The sequence below is a fragment of the Rhinolophus sinicus genome, linkage group LG02 (genome assembly GCF_036562045.2).
Source record: "Rhinolophus sinicus isolate RSC01 linkage group LG02, ASM3656204v1, whole genome shotgun sequence".
In the NCBI taxonomy this organism is placed as follows: Eukaryota; Metazoa; Chordata; class Mammalia; order Chiroptera; family Rhinolophidae; genus Rhinolophus; species Rhinolophus sinicus.
In genome coordinates this window covers 123,673,217-123,695,165 of record NC_133752.1, presented here as the reverse complement: position 1 = coordinate 123,695,165, position 21,949 = coordinate 123,673,217, and the positions used below count along the sequence as shown (strand labels likewise).

Sequence of the window (21,949 nt, the reverse complement as noted above, 5' to 3'; positions counted from 1 at the left end):
GACTTCAGTAATTTTACCAGGAGATGCTAGAGTTAGTGTTTTATTTGGCTTTGCATTTTATTCTCTTATCAATATATCCTGAATTGTCTGTGCTCTTTAAATATTAGATTTAGTCTTTTCAACTTAGGAAATCTTTCCTCAATATTTTTTTAATTTAATTAAAGTTTATTGGGGTGACAATTGTTAGTAATGTTACATAGATTTCAGGTGTACAATTCTGTAATACATCATCTATTGTGTGTTCTTATCATATTGTGTGTTCTTAGTATGGCTATCATCAACAAGACAAATAATAACAAGTGTTGGAGAGGCTATGGACAAAAAGAACCCTCATACACTGTTGGTAGGAATGCAGATTGGTGCAGCTGCTATGAAAGGCAGTATGGTCGTTCCTCCAAAACTTAAGGATAGAATTACCATATTACCTAGCAATCCTTCTCCTGGGTGTCTACCCTATAAGTTTTTAACTACTGCTCTTCTTTAAGTTTACTTTTAGCTCCTGGAATTTTAGATACATTAGCTGTCCTAGATACATTTCTTTTTCTGTCAACATTTTCTTCCCACTTGACAAAAGTGCCTAGGCTCCTGTACTACTGACTGTTTGGGGATTGCCCTAAGAAGTAAATGGAATTAGCTCAAAAGTTAAGGTAGGAACTTACAGGTGGAAGTTTTCAGCTAATCATATTCCTCATATGTAGCCAGCCAGTCCTTTCTTCAAGAGAGATCTGAGCAGCACATTTCTGTGCCTGCCACAAAATGGTAAAGAAAAACATCGTTATTGTTACTTTGTTTGTTTAAAGAAGATTAAAATAACATATCAATAACACAATAAGATAACACTGTTTAAATAAAGGAGATAAAGAAAAAATTAAAAATAAGGCTGAGATAAAAAGGAGACAGAAATGCATATGAATGATAGACACATTGTACATGAAAGGTCAAATTCCTTTGATCTACGCTTCCTAACACCAAACTAAAACTAAGAAATTCCATCATTTAGAAAACTCACAGTATCTGTAAAATTGAGAATTTGCTATTACTTACGTGGATCACAACTTTCCTTGGTGTTATGATCAGGCAAAATTTCTTCCCCAGTATATTTATTATAGTGGTTACGGAAGAAGGCTAGATTTTGTAATTTCACTGAACCAGGGGTGAAATTGACACTTTATTTATTTGTTTGTTTGTTTGTTTGTTTATTTTTGCCTTTGGTATTATTTAACCTAGACTCAATGGCAACACCAAACCCAGAGGTGTTCAGTAAAAAAAAAATCACTCCAAGGGAAGTGCTCATTTTCTGGTCCAATAAGAAAGAAAAGGGAAATTCTAATAGAGATCCTGGAGAACTTTCTCTTTTCTTTCTTTCTCTCTTTCTTTCTTTCTCTTTTTCTTTCTTTCTTTCTTTCTTTCTTCCTTTCCTTTCTCTTTCTTTCTTTCTTTCTTTCTTTCTTTCTTTCTTTCTTTCTTTCTTTCTTTCTTTCTTTCTTTCTTTCTTTCTTTCTTTCTTTCTTTCTTTCTTTCTTTCTTTCTTTCTTTCTCTCTTTCTTTCTCTCTCTCTCTCTCTCTCTCTCTCTCTCTCTCTCTCTCTCTCTCTCTCTCTCTCTCTCTTTCTTTCTTTCCTCTCACCCCAGCCACCAGTGACTGCTGTGGTGGTAGTGACAGTGAAAGAGAAGCTGTAGTGCTGATCAGAAATCAGAGTACCAAGAGTATGAGATGAAGGTCCTCTGCTTATCTTTGCTCTCTTTATCCTTGTTGCTGGATCTAGACACGGATGCAGTCACAGGAAGTGTGCAGAGAACCAGGAAAGTTAGAGAAATGAAGCCCTAGGGAAGCAGAAAGAGTTAGGGTGATTGCATAGAAGAAACTCCAGAAATAAATGCCTTAAAATTGTTAATGGTTTCCTGTGCTCACTCTCAACTTTCCTTAAACTCAGAGAAGCCTCAATCCAAAATGGTAGATTGTCTACATAAAATATAAAAACAAAAACCAGCATTCTTTTTAGGATTCAAGCACAAACAAGATACTTACGGCATAATACTCAAAATGTCCAGGGTATAATACAAAATTACTCAGCACAGGAAGAATCAGAAAAGTCTGAACTTACAAAAGAACAAAATAAATAAAATCAACACACTTCAAATCCAAGGCTACACGCATGTTGAGAATATAGAGAAAAACTTTAGAGCAGCTATAGCCATTATCCAAGATGTAAGGAAAATAAATTTGTAAAGCCTAGGCAATAAAAGGTACAAAGATAAAGCAAATGGAAATATTGTAACTACAAATACAATAACCACAATAAAAAATTCACTGGATGAGTTCAATAGCATAATACCATGTTTCCCGAAAATAAGACCTAACCGGAAAATAAGCCCTAGCATGATTTTTCAGGATGACATCCCCTGAACATAAGCCCTAATGCATCTTTTGGAGCAAAACTTAATATAAGACCCAGTCTTATTTTCAGGGAAACACGGTAAATATAATTGAGAAAAAAATCAGTGCACTTGAAGGTAGATAATCTGAACAGAAGAGTAAAGACAAAAAAAAAAAAAAGAATGACAGATATCAGAGACTAAGAAACCAGTGGGAAAATACAAAAAGCTTTAATATTTGTAGCATAAGCCTTCTTGGAGGAAAGAAGATAAAAGTGTGGAACAGATAACAAAACTATTTGAAGAAATAATGGTTGCAATCTTCTCAATATAGTGAAAGACATAAACTTATAGATTTAAGAAGCTGAGAAAAATCCCAAACCGGTGAAACTCAATGAAATCCACATCAGCTATATGATAATCAAACTGTTGAAATCTAAAGGCAAAGAAAATACTTGACAGCAGCTAGAGAAAAAACAAACATCACCTATAGGGAAGCAGTGAATTAATGACTGAAGATTTCATATATATAAAATAAAAGGCAGAATGAAGTGAGCAAATTACCATTATTATTATTGTTATTATTATTGTTATTATAATTTATGAAGAGTGGAAAGAAAGATTATTGGTTCAGAGTTCAATTTCAGTGCAAATATATTTTGGGATTACAGGTGAAATAAAGACAATATCCATGAAGGAAAACTAAGAGAATGTATAGCAGCAGTTTGGTGTAAAAGAAATGCAAAGGATTATTGTTTAAGCAGGAAAGTATTGAGGCCAGAAGAAACAGGTAACATGAGGAATGATTAATATCTGGGTAAAATATGAGATTTTGTTCTTCTTGTCATATTGTTTTAAATACAGGATTGACAGTCTAAAGAAAAGTTACAATATTGTCTATACAAATTAGGAGTAAAATTGTCCCTATGTATAGACTACAGGATTGTCTACTTAGAAAACCCCACATCACCTACAAAGAATCTCCCAGAACTAATAAGTGAGGCTCAGAGGTAACAAGATTCAAACTCAAGTCACAAAAATCAGTTATAATGCTATATAGAATCCAATGCAGATCCTTGCAACAAATAGTGCCAAAGCACATTCCATAGACCAAAAAAAAAGCTAAATTTAAAATATAATTTTAATTTTAATTGTAAAATATAAACTTTTAGAAAAATACTAAGAAAATATTTGACATAGGGTTATGCAAAGGAATCTTAGATATGACTCAAAAAGCACAATCCTTAAAAATAAGTTTTTGCTCTGTGAAAAACATTTTAAAAAGAATAAAACTCATACTCAGAGAAAATACTTTGAAATCATATATCGGACAAAGAACATGTATCCAAGAACAATACATAAAGAATTCTCAAATCTCAATAGTAAAATAAACAACCCAATACATAACTGGGCAAAAGACTTGAGCAGATACTTCACCAAAGAGAAGATATGGATGCCATATAAGCTCCTGAAAATTGTTTAACATCAGTATACATTAGGGAATTGCACATGAAAATCACGATAATATAGTAAACCTGCCTATTTAAATGGCTAACATAAAAAAAAGTGACAATAAAAGTAAAAAGTAATAAAATTTACCATTAAGTGCTGGCAAAGACATAGAGCAAGTTGATGTCTCGTAGATTTGTAGTGGAAATGGAAAATGGTATGACAGCTCCACAAAAGAGTGCTACCATTTTTTAGAAGGTTAAACATCAACTTAGTCTATAATCCAGCAATATTATTCTTGGGCATTTTCCCAAGTAATATAAAAACTCGTTTACACATGTATTTGTACACAAATGTGAGTGATAATTTTATCCACAATAGCCCCAAACTGGAAATAACTCAACTGTCTTTTCCTGAGGGAATCAGTAAACAAAACTGCAGCACATCCATACAGTGGAACACAGTAATACCAAAAGAAACAAGCTATTGATTAATGTAATAACATAAATTAATCATAAATGCATTTGATAAGTAAGAAGCCAGTCTCAATGGCTATATATAATCAAGATTCCATTTATATGACATGTTGGAAAAGACACAATGATGGGGTTGAGAGTGAGCAGTGGTTGCCAGGGACTAGAAAGGAACATGTGACTACAAGTGGACAGATAGCACAAGGGAGATTTCTGTAATTGGGTGGTAAACTATTACATATCCTGATTATGGTGGTGCTTGCACAAATCTATACATGTGTTAAATCTGATAGAACCGTACACAAAAAGGACGTCCATTTTTAATGTATGTTAATTAAAAATATTTTTTAAATGTTAATGGGTTCCATAAAAGTCTAGGAGAAGACCCTCCTTGACTCAGTCCTAACACTGAAATATCTCTGCCTTGGCTCAGTTTCTTACAATTAATCTACTCAAAGCTGTGATCTGAGCTTTCTAACCAAGATCAAAATCCAATACGTGAGGCTGTGATTAGCATCCCACCCTAGATGCTCCCACCTTCCACTCATCTCTCCTCTTCCTTTCTTAATACTTCTACAAAATCTCCTTTTTTTCCTTTTTTCAATGTTATTCTCTCTCCTCTCTTTTTTAAATATGTAACTGGCACTTATTTGTGCATTTTAGGACAGAATATTTTAGGGAATGACAGAAGTACTGTGTTAGTCTAAATCATCTAATAATACTCCTAATTTGATGGGTCTTTTATTGACCAGATATAGAAACTGGTATTGGAAGGTATTAGGCTCTGGAACTATTGTTTTAATTTGGAGAGTCTCTAACTATAAAAGAAAAGCTATTTAACTGTACCATTCTATGAAACTGAATGATTTCCCCAATGCATACTAGGCTCCATAGTTCCTAATTAAAATATAATAAACATTGTTTAAGTTAAATTAACAAGTGCTTCTCATTCAAATGTAATTAGCATCATTTTTTTTCTATTTAATCAATGTTTTAACTATATTGAATGCCTTCTAGAATGAAAGAAATATGGGCCATGCCTGTAGATATTTTTTTTCAATCATTATAAAATTAAATCTAAGTTTAAGTTAGGAGTAGTTTATAATTTTCACTTCACCTCAGAGGGAGATCTTTTTTAGCAACCTGAGTTATTACATATATTTTTGTTCTACAGAGTCTGCCAGCTGTTACTGTCACAATGTTCATAAAAACATAATTATATACAACTGTGAGCAGCAGTACATGTTTAGTTTACCAAATACTTGCTTTTATAATTGAAATCAATATCTATTTTTGCTCTTGTTTTACCACTGAAGAAACTAGGGTTGATTGACTAAATAAAAATCAATTAATAGATGATGACTGAAAGATATATTATCATTCCTATAGCCTCTTCATTCAATGTATTCAATTAAATACTATTTTCCATTTATATTTGTTAATACCATTACTCTCAAATTTGTAGTTATGATTTTGCTTAAATTGTTTTCTATTTCAAAAAATTATTAATAGTGTTTCTCTACTTGCATGAAACAGTAAACAGTGGGTAGCGAAATATCTTCTTATGTGTGTTTGCTATTTTAACTATTATTTATGTTAAAATTTCTTGTTAAATCTGCTTGAGTTTTGCTTTGCCAAAACATTTAAAAATGGTATTATCTGACATCATTATGAACTCAGTTTTTGCTTAATACATATATGGATAGACACAGAAACAATTATACGTATGCTTCTATGCATGCTTAGTACATGTACATATATTGCTATCTATGTCCACTGAGAGGGCTTGGAAGACCCCAGTAGCAACAAGCACATTAAGTACTAAGACCTTGGTTTCTAAATATCCCATTCTGATAGACAGAACCAACATTCCTTGAAGAAATGGTCAATTTTAGGACTAGAGTTGGGAAAATACAAGACAACCCTGGAACATTTTGCATTATCAAAGAGTAAGAAAGGCTGAAAAGGAACAGAAGAATGAGAGCAGAGGGACACAGGAGCCAACTGAAAGAGCTTCCAATGACCAAAACTAAAACAATTTCATCAACAAAATCAATAATTACAATATTGGGTTGCTAACTGAAGAATAAAATAAATATCTAAGTCCATGTTGACATAAATAAATGATTAAATAAATAAATTGAAAAAGCAGAGAAGGGAAATATTTTCTCTACAGAGTAATTCCAAATAATAAAGGTACAAGAAATAAAAACAAATAAAAGATCATCTTTAGAAAACCACGGTAATAATTGTGTGCAAAATCTAGTGATGAACTTTAAAAAGAATCAGTATTTTTATGACCTCAAAGCATCATTATTAATGATTGTGGTAGTTTTAACTTATCCTCACAAATGCCTTGATATTCTTCCCTCTAAGAGGTGGAGTTTAATTCATTCCCTTTTAAGTGTGACTAGACTTAGTGATTTGCTTTAAAGGCATAGAGTGTGGAAAGTGAAATATGTTATCTTTGTAGTAGAAAAACTTGGCATGCAACACCTTAGAATGATTTCAGCTAACATTACCAGAAACAATTCATGTTGATGTTATGTATCCTCTGATACAATTTGGTGTTAGAAGGACCCTTTGTCATTGTCCTGGTCTTCCTCCAAATCCCTAACTCCCAACTATCATGAGAAAACATTAGACAAGCCTGAAGTGAAGGAATTATTCAAAATATCTTATCAGAATGCTTCAAAACTATAAAAGTAATTTAAAAAAGAGGAAAAGCTGAGAAACTGTTCACAGACTGGAGTAAACTTGATAACTAAATGCAATGAGGTAGAACAGTGACATTAGTAGAAAAATTGTTAAAATACAAATAGGGTCTATAATTTGTTAGTATTGTTGTACCAAAATGATTTTCTTGGTTTTTATTTCTTACTATAGCTATTTAAAATGTTAACATTAGAGGAAACAGGGTAAAGGTTATATGAGAACTCAGAGATATCTTTACAAGTCTCTGTGATTCCATAATTATTTCAAAATAAAAAATGGGAAGTCCAATTGATCAATTAACAGAAAATGACAGTCAGACTCATTAGACATCAGGAAAATTTAGTGAAATTCTATACTGCGCACACAACAGATTGGTATGGAACTAAAGAGGCTGGAACTAATAAATACTAGCTAAAGTATGGAACAAGAAGTTCTTCGAAACACTCCTGGTAAAAGTATAAATAAGTACAACTCCTTTGGAAAACCACTTGGCTTTATGTATTAAATCAGAGGATATGCATATCCATGACCTAACAATTCTTGCTCGGAGGTTAATACTCTAGGGAAATTCACACACATGGACATCAGAATAAATGTCAAGAATATAGTAGCATTTTAGTACTAGCCCAAATCTCAAAACAATCAAACTGTCCATCGGTAGTAGAATGGACAAATTGTTTAATAGCCATACAACAAAAACAATTAAATTTACTGAACCCCAGTCACATGTAATATACATGTATATCATGAAAAACAGTATTGATTGAAAGATATAAGCACAAGGTAAAATATGCAATATGATTACATTTATAAAAAGGGCAAAAATGAAATGTAATATCATTTTAGGACAGAGGCATAAGTAGTGTCTTAGTCCATCTGGGCTATAGTAAGAAAAATGCCATAGACTGGGTAACTTAAACAATAGTTCTGGAGACTGGGGAGTCCACAGTTAAGGTGCTGACAGATTCAGTGTCTGTTGAGCGCCTGCTTCCTGGTTCATAAACTGTGTCTTCCTGCTGTGTCCTTACTGTGGAAGAAGGAGCAAGGGAGCTCTCCAGGATCTTTCTGTTGTTGTTCCCACAATGTATTTATTTATTTATTTATTTATTTATTTATTTATAGTTATTTATTTATTTATAATTATTTATTTATTTACAAATATATTTATTTATTTTTATTCATTCGTTTATATTTAAGTACAGTCGGTATACAATATATTAGGTTAAGATATACAATATAATGATTCAAGATTTATATGTCTTACAGTGTGATCACCACACTGTCTTGTGTCTTTTTCATAGGGTAGTCATCTCATTCAGGAGGGCTCTGTCCTGGTGACCTACTCCCCTACTAAAAGCTGCACCTCCTAATAACATTACATTGTGGGTTGGGGTTTCAACATATGAACAGGGGCAGAGGGGAGGAGGGACAAAAACATTCAGTCTATAGCTGGTGGTAAAAACATGAATAAAAACAAAGTAGTACTTACCATCAAAGTCAGCACATGTGTTACCATGTGCTGGGATATGGGATATACCACACCACAGTGTATTGGGATATACACTAGATGGTAAAAATATTTTTTAATATGAAGCTAAATACCATAAAAGTTAGCATAGTTGATGCTCCTGACGGTGAAGGGTGTGATCAATCAAAAACACATGAGGAACTTCTGGACAGGTGGTAAGTTTCTTCCCAACCTACATGATGGTCACATGACATTGGCTTTACAGTTATTTGATATGCTACATCATACAATTTTATGCACGTTGTTATATATGTTATTTTTTTTTATATTTTTAAAACAGAAAATGTATACATATATCTATCTGTTTTAACAGACTCGGAAACCAAACTAAGACTTCCAAATCTATAATACTCCAAAAATAACATTTATAAAATTAATGAAGATAAGAAAATTTGGTTAAGCAAACGTTAACAAAGTGTTTACTAAAAGTGTCATTTGACTCTAAATTTGGAATTTTGGTATGGAATAGAATCTCCTTGAATGGGAAACACATTTTCTCTTACAGTTTGCAATGTAGGATCTTAAATTTATATGAAACTAGGAATAGCGGCTTGGCTCACCATACACTCTAAATATTCAAAATTACTGCCAACCTGAGAGATTTGATATTATATATTCAGACTAAGCTGATACACTAAAAAAGTGAACACCAATTATGGGGACACAATAAAATCATAGGGGACATAGAAGAAGAAGTAACACAATATTATAAGTTTCACTTTTGCATCACTTCCAATAGTTTAGTATTCAGGCAACTCATAATCCCGGAAAGATTATACCCTCTCTGTGGCTAACATCAACTGTCCAAATAAAATATTTCAGTCCTTCATGGACTAGGTTACATAGCTAAAAAGAGGGCTAGTCACTAACGAGACCTCTTTAAATCCCTAGGATGATTTAACTCCTTCAGTCGCCCATTGTGAAGCTTTTATTATTACAATTTTCTATTTTTTTTAATAATATCTACTGCCATTCCCACTTGCCCAATTGTTCACTGAACAATTTAAATAAACCCAGACCGTGAGAAGTTATCCTCAATCCTTCTTTTGGTGTTGTAGTGAAATTTTCTCACAGTCTTTTTTTGATACTATAGCTTCTGTTTCATGATTTTTTTCTCCACTGAACTTTTCTGTCACTATCAATCTTTATTCACAGTTAATACTTTTCCAATTATGGCAAACAGGGGTGTAAGAACTTCCCAATACATATACTTGTATCCTGACAGCTCTTTTCACACCTAAAGAGCTATGGAAACAAAGAATTCTGAATCTAAAACAAAGAATTACGAATCGTGGACATTCCTTTCTCCACTCCTGGATTTTCATTTCACTTTGATGGATATGTAACTTATCTCTCCCCTGGACATTTGCTTTAATTTAAAGCCTGTTCTGTGGGGACATATAGTCACTTTAATTTCACTTAGAAATACTATCTTTGTAACACCTCTCTTTCATACTACTACCTTACACATTTTCTCTGTATTCTATAGAACAGCTTTCAAGCACATGAGGAATTTATCTCTTCATAGACTCTGTTCATACTTCCAGAATCCCAAATATGTATACAGATTACCTGAGGCCATTTTGTCAGTATCTTTCCATGCCTTGGGTGATAGCAGCTCTAGACTGTGGGTCATATCAGCTTGATTCCACCCAAGGGACAAAAGATCAATTTTCAGGAAGTAGATATCTTAACTGCTTAATTCTGTATTTTAGACATAAGCCTGGGAAAGGGTCAGTCAGACAACTAGTGAAAATGAAAGCCCATAGACATGTGACTGGTATTGAGAAGTGTCAAAGACAGTGACTTATCTAAAAAATGTGAAGGGGATTTTTTTCTTATAATCATGTAAGTAAACATTTGCTACTAAAAACCAAATTTAGTGTTTTTAAAATCATTCTAAAACTACTGTATAAATGATAAATTACCCTTTTAAGTAAAAATTTTGAGTAATATTGCTCTTTCTAGGCTATTAATATTATTGTATCAAAAACTAAGTGAAATTTTTTTCATAAATAGAAAGAATAACATGTAGGACATAGATCTTAAGATTATGTGAGAAAACACATTTCGAAGGTAATTTTCAATTATCATAAAATTAAATTTTCAATTTGAAACCAAAGTTTTGCACTAAAGAATAAATACTCAGTTTTCACAGTAATCATTTGTTTCTAGATTTTCTGTTTTGCCTTTTCCTCACTCACAATAAAAATTTGTATGATATTCTGAGACAGACAAATCAAAGATCCTGTGATATTCTTTTGTCTGTGGCTTCTAGGGAAAATTAATAACATCTGTAATTGGAAATTTTGTTGAAACAAAATCTTCAATGAATGGCACCACAAATGCTATTATTGACTCAGAAAATTACTGTCTACATAAAAATAAAAATCCATGTTTCAGGCCATTATTATTTCCATGCCACAAGTTAATTTCCTCTCCACCACCTTTCCCACTGATGACAGCCACTGGAGTTTTGACTAACCACAGCATATTACGATCCAGATGCCCCAAATAGCACAAAACACACCCAGACTGGAAAAACCCTGAAGATAGCTCTGTTCTCATTTCAGGCTGAAAATATCTTTTTCAGGATTATAAACAGATAGGACAGTTAACTCCAGTGGCATTCTGGTACTCACAAATATAATATTTTACTGTAAATATCTATAGAAATTTGTTGTTCTATTTAGCACTTGGGTCTTATTTTGCATGTCTAATAAATATTGTGAAGAGAAGAATATGTTTGTAGAATAGTAATTATGTATTATAAAAAACAGCAATAATATTATGGATGGAGTCACATTGAGATCATGCTGAGTGTGCTGACAAATCCAATCTCTTAGCTATTAGGCCAAGAGCCAGACTAGTGTCTGGGCTCTTGCAAATTCATGAAGGAATATGCAATCTTGTCAGGTTTCTTGGCCTCTTCCTCAGACAATGTTGGAATTTTAAGTGCAAAAATCCTCATTTTGCAGATAAAGTACCTAAATCTTTTAGAAATTAAGCAACATTCTTAGCAGTAAACAAATCACGGAAAAACCAAGATTCTAGGTCCCGACTACCTGAATCTACATCTATGTTTTCCAATTTTTTGTTCTTGCTCTTCCTCCTGTTTTCATCCTACACATGTATAATTCTCATTCCTTAAAGTTATTCATGGAGGATGCAATGAAGTGGTGAGAAGGTGTGTGTGTGTGTTATGTGCTGTTGAATGGACTCCAACACCTGGTAACTATAAATGAGTGACATCCACAATGGCCTGTCCTCAACAGCCCTGCTCAGCTCCTGTATTCTAAGCCTTCTTTTATAGAGTCAATCCTTCTCATATTTGGTCTTCCTCTTTCCCTGCTGCTTTCTGCTTTTCCCGGCATTATTATCTGTTTCAAAGAAACCTGCACTCATAATGTGCCTGAAATAGTACAGTTTCCTCCCGCAATGTTTCAGGTTAATTTGATCTTGGACCCACTTGTTCATATTTCTGGTGGTCCAGGGTAAGTGCGGATCTGGTTCAACGATACAGATATGAAAATGAGGTGGAAGGCACTGTAATAGAAGGGCTAGAGGCAACAGGCATCTAGAATAGAGAAATGCCATAAATATAACAAGAGAGGAAGAGATCTAAGTGATATACATACAAAATATATAGAATATAACAACATTGAATGTAAAGTGTGAATAAGAGGAAGGCTCATTTCCTAGGACTTTTGAAGTCCTAATAAAAATATTTTAGGGTAATTAGATTTATCTTTTAGAAACTTGGAATTTGAATACATGAGACTGAGCCAGTTGCTATTGAGAACTTGAGATGAAAAATATAAAAAGGTCAGACACCCAAAGAGGAGCAGAAATGTAATGACTGAGAGAAGTTCTTGCCCATGATAAATACAAACTTGAATTCCTGATGCCTTTCAAATTCCCGATTGTACTCCACAGAGGCCTGGATTTATTTTGGTCTAACTGTGGGTTTCTGTGAGACTCGGCATGCACCCATGTAAAAACCACTTGTCTGGGCTGGTTGGAGTGAGTCTTTGTTCTTTGTAGGAAAAAAAGGAAAGGAAGAAAGAAACAAAGAGAAAAAAAAAAAAACACACAACAAAAACAAAAATCTCTTTAACTGAGAAAGAACATATACTATTGGGGAAGGTCTGTATTAATATTGATGGAATTGTAAAGGAATTAAAGCCATAAGGAACAAGAAACCAGTGAGAGAAACTGTGAACAAGAGCATGATATAGGCATAGGTGCATAACTGCTTTCCAGAAATCCACTCAGATGATCCCAACTGAATAATCAAATAGGAGATTATTTATCGCTAGGACAGAAACCTTAAGAGAATTTGTCTATAGATCAAGTTTAAATTGAATCAAATTGATTGGTCCAAAATCATTGAGTAATTAAAAATACATTTATTTTACCCAGGATACTTTTGTTTATAGTATAAGGATTTATGATTAACATTTTTTAACCTTACATTTAATTTATTTTTTTATTTTATTAATAAAATTAAAGGTTAAAAAATGAGGCTACCTGTTAAAAAAAAAGAAATAAATCTTTTAAAAATTAAATAAAGCTATGCTAAATACTAAGAAAAATCTAGTGGGGATACATAAAATTCTTATTAAAAATGCAAAGTTGACTTTTTATTTAGAAGAAAAACATAAATCACAGTCACAAAAAATAACAAGAAACATTTTTAGAAAAGAAAAAGGCTGCAGGCCTGCCTGATTTTTGTCAGGAAATGCTTTCAAACTTTCAAGGAATAAATAATCTCACTGTTATGTACTAGTGTACATAGAGAATAATCTACCTACTAAATATATGTGTATATATGCTACATATATGATTTGTGTGTATAATGACTTTACCTTTATAAAAGAAAAAATAAGTTTTGAAATGTAATAAATATATCATCATAATTAGAGTCATTCTTTTGGGTTAAAGCCTTCATTGTACTAAAAAGTAAATTTTATGTTAATTTAACTATAGAAAAGGCCTACAATATATCATGTTATTGCTTGTTTTGAAATAGGATGTAAGAATTCTGCAGAAATGACATTTTTGGATTTGTAGCATTAAAATTGTAAAGATATCTTAAGCTGAGTTATATTCATCCAATAACATATGACCCCATATGGCCAAAACATTTTCTAGTCCTTCATTTTGAAATTCTGATATAGCTAGCATATATTCTTTTCTCAGAACATTTGGGAACATCTATAGAAAAATTAGGCAGGAGGTCTAAATAGTTATGAGGAAGGCAGGTGGGAGAAGAGAAGAAAAATAAATTATTATGTTCTATTGTGTGTCAAGTACCGTGATGATTATTTTGTCTTCGATCCTCACAACCCAAAGTAGTCAGTATTTTCATTTGACACATTAGAAAATAGAATCGGGGTGTGTGTTCTGCCTCACTCCACAAGTGCTTCTCCCTTATATTAGAGCATGCTAGTACTCTTAATATAAAAATAAATAAATAAATAATAAATAATGATTCAAAAGTAATGTGAAAATTTCTGTTATATTAATAAGGGGCATTACAGGATAGTGGTTAACAACACAAACACAAAAACTAGATGGCCTGGGTTCAAATTCATTTTTGGGACTTTCTGAAGCAGTTCTGGAAGTCCTCTTTTGTGAGTGTTGTTAGTTGCACTATTGTGGCTGCCTCAATGTCTTGAATCAATTCAAAACGTTTTCCCTTTATGGACATCTTGACTTTGGGGAAGTTCCAAAAGTCACACTGTGGCAGATCCAGTGAATAAGGTGGATAAGGACACACCATGATATTTTCATTTGACAGAAATTGCCTTACCAGAAGCGATGTGTGACACAGTGTGTTGTCATGATGGAGGATGAAGTAAAGACATTCACGAAAGAGGACTTCCAGAACTCCTAAGAAAGTAGCAAGAACAATGGGATAAGTGTGTTTGATAGGAGGGGGAGTATCTAGAGCGGGATTGATAGCAATGTGTCTTTTACTGTAATAATTTCTTTTTAACTTAAACATTCATCTTATCTTTTGATCACACCCCATACGTGTGTGTGTGTGTGTGTGTGTGTGTGTGTGTGTGTGAATATATGAAGCACCCTGGCTAATACACCCTGATTTCTCATTTTCTGACTCCATTGTTTCTAACATTTTTCCCTGTGCTCTTTGGTAATTTGGCAGTACCTACTGCCCCGGAAAAGCAAGGGAAAAAGAGCCAGCTACCCTTTCCCATCTACTTGGATGCACTCATTACAAAATTCACAAAACAAAAGGCATAGTGCCTTGTAATAGCACCTCATGCCCTTAATTTTGGAGGTGAAAAAAATACTTATGTTGATTTCTACATTTCATTCTTTTCAAAACAAATTACCAGTTTCTAAGTGATGATTTTCCTTTTTCATTGTGAGAAATTTTCTAGTAAATAGTGTTAGCAGTCCAAGTACTGTTCTGAAGTATTCCCTTATTTGGAAATAGCATTGGCATGAAATGAGTCTGAAAAAAGGTGACTAATATAATGTGAAACGGGGGCAAAGAGGAGCCAACCCATCATCACCTACCCATTTAACCTCCATTAACTCTTTTGGAAAATACCCCCTTCCCAACAAAATACCCAGAATACATACATATTAAATCATAATGTTTTAGAGTTGTGTTCTTTTGGACTTAAATTAACTGCAAGGAATATCTAATAAAAGCAATGCTAGAAACTATCATTATACTATCAGAAAATGGAAAAAATAAACCAAAAGACTGTTGGTTAAAAACAAACTGAAGCCATACAGACAGAGTCAGGACAAAATATTGTAAGTCATTACAGTATAGTGTTAAGACTGTGGGACCTGGGGACAGATAGTACAATTCTACCACTCACTTAACCTTTCTTTCTTTTTCATTAAACTTTTTTACTTTGAACTATTTGTAAAATCACATACAGTTTTAAGAAATCACATACTGTTTTAAGATAATCTATACTTTCGTTATTTGTTATTTTGGTATACAGATTCCATGTATACCAGTTTCCCCAATGGAAATATCTTGCAAAACCATAGTACAATATCATATCCAGGATACTCAAATTGATGCCGTCATGGTATAGAATATTTTCATCACCACGAAAAATCCTTATTCTCATACTGCCCTTTTATAATCACATATATTCCCTTCCATATTCCCTGTTTTCCCCTCAGTGTCCCTAACATTTGGCAACAACTGATCTATACTTCATTTCTATTGTTATTTATTTAACTTTTGTTATTTAATGATCACAAACACACACACACACACACACACACACACACACACACTTTATGTCCATGATCCATTTTGAATCACGAGTCTGTCACTACAGCCTTGAAAGAGGGAAACACGAGGCTCACAAGCAAACCTTTGCTGGCGTTTGTGTGGGTGGGGTGATACTTTCATTTTTTTTCCTGTGGTGTTTGAATGGCATATAGCTGTTATTATCTGTAAGTTTCCCGGCCCTTGGTTAGGGATAGCCAATTCATAAAAAGCTTCCACAGACAGACTTATATTTTTTTCTGTTCTTCTTGGCATTTCCATATTGCTCTGTTTCCAGCCCCATTTGTGGGAGATATGAAGCAAAAAGAAAACCTGGGGAACTCAGCAACATGTAATTCATGAGACCCCAAAGCCCCGAAATCCCCTAGTCAGTTTGCTTCAGTCTCCTCATCTTTAGTCTTCTTATGTTTCTTTTGTAAATAATGGCCATGAGTTTTAGTTGTACTAAATGGTAGGACTAGGGAAAATTTGTCCTAGAAGTGGAACAATTTACTTAAATTTGAATTCATATATTCATCTATAAAAATATATACAAATATAATCTTACACATGAGCTCATTGTGAATATTAAACAAGTTAATATATTTAAAGTATCTATAAAAGTATGTGGCATATAATAAGCACTTAATATATGGTGTATATATGAGTAAATAATATATAGTTATTTCTCTTTTATGTCTAACTAATGAATCCCATGTATTTAAATATAATTACATATTTTAGCTCTGCATATTATTTAACACACACACACAAACACACACATGAACACAAATTGAGCTATAAGACTTTTAAAATAAATAATTTTTTGTTGTCCTTGAAATCACAAAACTTTTTTCAATATACATATTTTATATGTGACTGTAAGTTCTGCAAGTAAAGGGAGAAATTGAATCCCCCTAGGTCTCTTATCTAGGAGGTTATTAATACATATGTGTCTTAGATGAATGATTAGATTGAGGTTTCAGAATTTAGCTTAGGCTGTTAGTGCAAATCTCCTATTTTTATAAATTATATAAAGAAGGAAATGAAGCTTCGTCTTTTTGTTCCCTCTCCATTTCTTTTTCCTTTATTTCCTTCTCTTTTTCTTTTCTTTCCTTCCCTTCTTGAACAACATAGTCCTAAAAGCTTTAGCATGATGGAGCATTGCATGCATCTGGGTTTAGGAGAATTATAGTAGTCCAGAGTGTTCATTTAGAACCAGCCTCAAATGAGGAAGAAGTCCAAACTGGGGGTGGCCTACCATGAGAGTGAGAGGCCAAGCAAGATGAGAAAGCTGTCCCATGGAGGGATGGTATGACATGCGGTTTCAGAGTTTTAGTGACCTGAAGTGGTGTATCAGAGACTGCCCAGAGCTAAGGAGGGTTCTCATATATGAGTATGAGGTGGCAGCCTGGCACAGGGTGTCAGAACCCATTCAATGGGAGAAGGACATCTGTGTAGTAAGACAGTGATGACAATTTGGTTATATACAGGAAGACAGATGAAATAAATGAGTGCATTGTATATAATGGGAGCTACTTTTCTTACTGTCTGAGTAGGCAGTCACTAATCAAAGAGAGAAAGAGAGACAGAGAGAGAGCTGGGATTTTGAATTGATATTGGTGGTATATTAGTGTGAACTCATTGTTTTCAACATAAATGTAAATCGATAGGGAAATATAGATACATACATTTATTCACCAGATTTTTCCACTGGCATACCTCAGAAGATGGCTATATAAACCAATCTCTACTAAAAAAGAAAGTAGGTGGAAGAAATGGGTGATTACAAGGCTAGGTCACGGAAATTACAAAGGAACCTACAACATTTACATTTGACATAAAATATCAAAGTGCTTGAAGAATAATTCAGCCATGTCCAAAGGGCCTAGAAATAGCTTGAAGAGTCTCCCACTGACCTAAACAGAGATACTCTAAGCATCAAAAATATATATATTTATAGTTGTAGATTATAAACTGTAGAATAAAATAAGGGTCTATTAATTTGTACTGACATTAATTAATTAAGAATATAATGAGGAATGATATATATTTTGTAGCCTCAAACTACCTCTTGAAAAAATACTGTATTCTACGAATTGACACACAATGATAAATTGTCCCACTTCTGGTGATATTAACATTTATCATTGATTGAAACGGAATCTTCCAGGCTTCTGTACTGTAAATATATTATTTTTTTCTCTTTGTAGTTAATAAGTATTTTGTCAAGAGGAGGAAACTACATAATTTAGTATCAGTGTGCATAGGCTTTGAATAGTTATCAATTCATTGCATTTCCTTGTGTTTTATATTATTCTTCTGTATATTTATGGACTGCATACTTAATAGAATTACTCTGTGTTTTTGTACACATAAGCTTTAGTCTCAGATGTTTAGATATAAAATAGGTGATATTGAGATATAAATATTAATAAGGTAATTTATTTCCTGTCACTTTTTGGGAAACAATTGAAACTATAAGAATAACTTTTGCTTATGAATAAAATTTTTCTTGAGTTTATGTGTTGTCTATAGAGTATACAAGTCAATTTACTCAAGAAAGAGGAAGGAAAGCTTCATATAACACATAATTACTATACGCCACATTGTGCTGAGCACATTACATGTTATTTTAGACATTTTTCATGGCAACCTTTTTAACATTTTATAAATAATAAATGGGGTCCAGTATCACAAATATTTTGTAGTACAGCAGGGACTGAAAATAGCACCTGCAAGATTAGAAACCCGTTTTGTCCCCCAGTACTACCAGCAATTATATTGTCTGACAATTATTTGCAAAAAACTAAGGAATGACAATGAAACTTAAATTTCAATAGCTTTTGAATAATGTCCCTCATGTAGCCCCTACAGTCACAAGGAAATATTCAATCCCATAAGCTGGGTACATTTTTCTAACATACCATGTTTCCCTGAAAATAAGACCTAACCTGAAAATAAGCCCTAGCATGATTTTTCAGGATGACATCCCCTGAACATAAGCCTTAATGTGTCTTTTGGAGCAAAAATGAATATAAGACCCAGCCTTATTTTTGGAGAAACATGGCAGACCTCATGCCACAACACACATTCAATTTAAAGTTGTATCTTACTCCTTCCACCCTCAACACTTATGTCTTTCCACGTTTTATTTATTCCTAAATTACTTATTTTCATGTCTTGGTTTTCCTCATTGGATTAAAGGATACTTGAAGAAACCAAACCACTGCTTTGCATAAAGAGGCAGGCTTTCATTAATTACTGATTTAAACAGTTTAAAAATAAGGTCAACTTATTTCCTCCTCAAAAATGTATTCCAACATTTAGATATATTACAAGAAATATAGTAAAGTTGAAAGGTCTAAGGGAGTCAGTAGCTGAAATTTTATTGAAATAATTTCATAAACATTATTTAATTAGCAATTGTTGTTTACTGTAGAAATGGCAAAATTCAAACAACTAATGTTTTGGTTATTTTTTCCACTTCTGACTAGAGGCTATAGTGAGGAAATACTGTCTTGTGGTGGGAGGAAACATAGCGGTTTTATTTTAGTGGGTTCAAGAAATAGTTTTCATTTTCCTTTTAAGGGGAGACAGTTAGGACAAATAAAAAGAAATATTCCTTTCCTATTACCTCTTCCATAGGATAAATAAATGAGTGATTATGAAAGAAAGCGCTTATACTATCCAATAGTTGGAAGGTTTTTACATTAAAGATTGGAAAGATTTGGAGGAAAAGGAGGAGGCTTTTATTTAAATAATCGGAATGATGCAAAGTTTCCTTGGAAGCTAATTATATATATTGAAGAGAGAAGATTCAGGAAAGGACAATCACTAATAATCAAATTGCTAATGATCAAAATTACACAACTATGATGAATCTTAATTTTGTTTTGTTTTTGTTTTTTATTTTATAAGTGAAAATATAAAAACTCTTAATCATATTCTGATAAAGAAAATGTGAGCAAATATTTAATATACAAATGACCTAATTATGCTTCTAGAAATGACGCAATAACTGGTGCCAGACTAGTTCTCTTGCTGTAAACAATTTTAAGCTGGACAATATATATAATATTATTATTTTCAGGTCAAAAGGCAAAGTAACACTACCACTCTGAGAAAGGGAAGTTTACAAAGTGTACTTGGACACAAATATCCAACTTGTTGCTTGGGGTCATTTTTCTGACCACATTGAGGACAGGTAGCATGTAAATAGAGCACAAGGATTCGATTGAGTCGATGAAGCAATGATTTGGAGCATCAGAAAGAGGAGGGATTACAAAGAGATCGCTTGAGAAGTATATCCAGGGCTTGTTGAGATGTCAAGACTGAGAAGTGGGCTGTATATACAGGGAATAAGAAGAGCTGAAGTTTTCCAGAAAGTAGCAACAACTTGGTTAAAAACAGAATAGATATACTGCATTTTATTGGCTAATTATATTGGGAAAACCAGAAAATGGGAAGATTTGAGTTCTGGTCCACCCAGAATTGTCAGAACTTATTAATATTTGTCAAAAATCCAGAAATAGAACAATTAAAACCACAAAATCAATAAATAGAATTTAGGAAGAAATTATTGTGCACATAAATAATTTGTGAACTTGAAGCTTGCAAATTTAAAGCTTTTATGAAGCTCAGGGTCATGACATTACAGGATGGCTCACAAAATGAAAATGAGGAAACTGTTTAACCTTCACAATGATTGGTCATTACAATGGGGATTTCCAGGTGGCAGCGATTGGTTAAAAGTGATGATCTTATACTATTTTTAGGAAAATAATTTGTTTCTTTCATGATTATCAAAGGTATTTTCAAGAAGTAACCTGTTTCTCATGTTCAGGAAGTAAGTTTTGCTTATGTGGCTTGTTTTTGTCTGCTTAGGGAATTTTCTTGTCCAGTGTCTCTTTTGTACTTAACTTGAACACATTCATGGCATCCAGCTGACGTACCAGAAAGACCACCACATATTAAGAGTAAGGATATGTCCTACCGCAGTCCTGCTTCATGGGAGAAGGGGAAAATGGGGCACGTTTTCCAACCAGTGGATATTTGGCAATGTCTGGAGACATCTATTTTTCCAGTTGTAAAACTTTTTATTTTCATATTTAAAAAATTGTGAATCTCTTTTTTTTTTAGGTGAATTTTATCGGGTTGACAATTGTTAGTAAAGTTACATAGGATGAACCTTGAGATTATAATACTAAGCGAAACAAGTCAGACAGAAGAAGTAGAGAACCAAAATTTGTGAATTTCAATAATTAAAATCATTTCAACAACAACAAAACTTGGCACTCTGATTAAACTGCATTTTACAGCCTGCAGGACACGTTGGAACAGTTTGGTATTTAGGTTTCACTATCATCCCACCCAGCTTCTGTCCTCCCTAACATGCAAGTTCTTTTCCTTCCCTGCCAGCCAGAGAGATAGATTGGAGAGGCAGGTGTGGCTTTTGTTGTCAGTAGTTCTTTCATGTGTAAAGGGACAGCATAGTCATTTAAACTTGATTCAACTTCTTTGCATTTTACAAAGCTAAACCGCAAAAAAAAAAAAAGAAAAAAAAAGAAGTAAAATAAGAAAGCAATGCTTGTGGAATGTACAGTGCATACTGGTGGTGCATGCCTCATTATGATTCACCAGCTTGCTTCCCTTATTCAACCGTTTCTTTTGAAAGCAATGGATTTTTCTCTTGCATTTCTGTCTTCTTCAATTTTGACTTATTGAATTTCTCAATCTCAGCCATATTGGATTTTTTAGACATGGTTGCAGAGGAAGCAGAGCAAGGCTCGTGAACAAGTAGAGTTCTATTTGCTTAGTGGTCGTTGCAAAGAGCTGGAGAATTTTTTTTTAAAACTTTATTAAATGTATTGGGATGGCATTGGTTAGTAAAATGATATAGGTTTCAAGTGTACAATTCTATAATATATCGTCTATATATTGCATTGTGTGTTCAACACCCAGAGTCAGTTCTCCTTCCATCACCATATATTGATCGCCTTTACCTTCTTCTACTATTCCCCCTCTGCCATTAACCTCTGGTAACCACTAAACTGTTGTCTGTGCCTGTGAGTTTTTGTTTATTTCTCTTATTTGTTTGTTGCTTTTAGTTTTATATCCCACATATGAGTGAAGTCAT

The 21,949-nt window shown here is 33.2% G+C and overlaps 1 pseudogene; it reads right to left on the bottom strand.

Annotated features, from left to right (window-relative positions):
• Positions 1–21,463: 21,463 nt before the first annotated feature.
• Positions 21,464–21,574, bottom strand: LOC109435296 (thymosin beta-4, Y-chromosomal; annotated as a pseudogene).
• Positions 21,575–21,949: the final 375 nt, after the last annotated feature.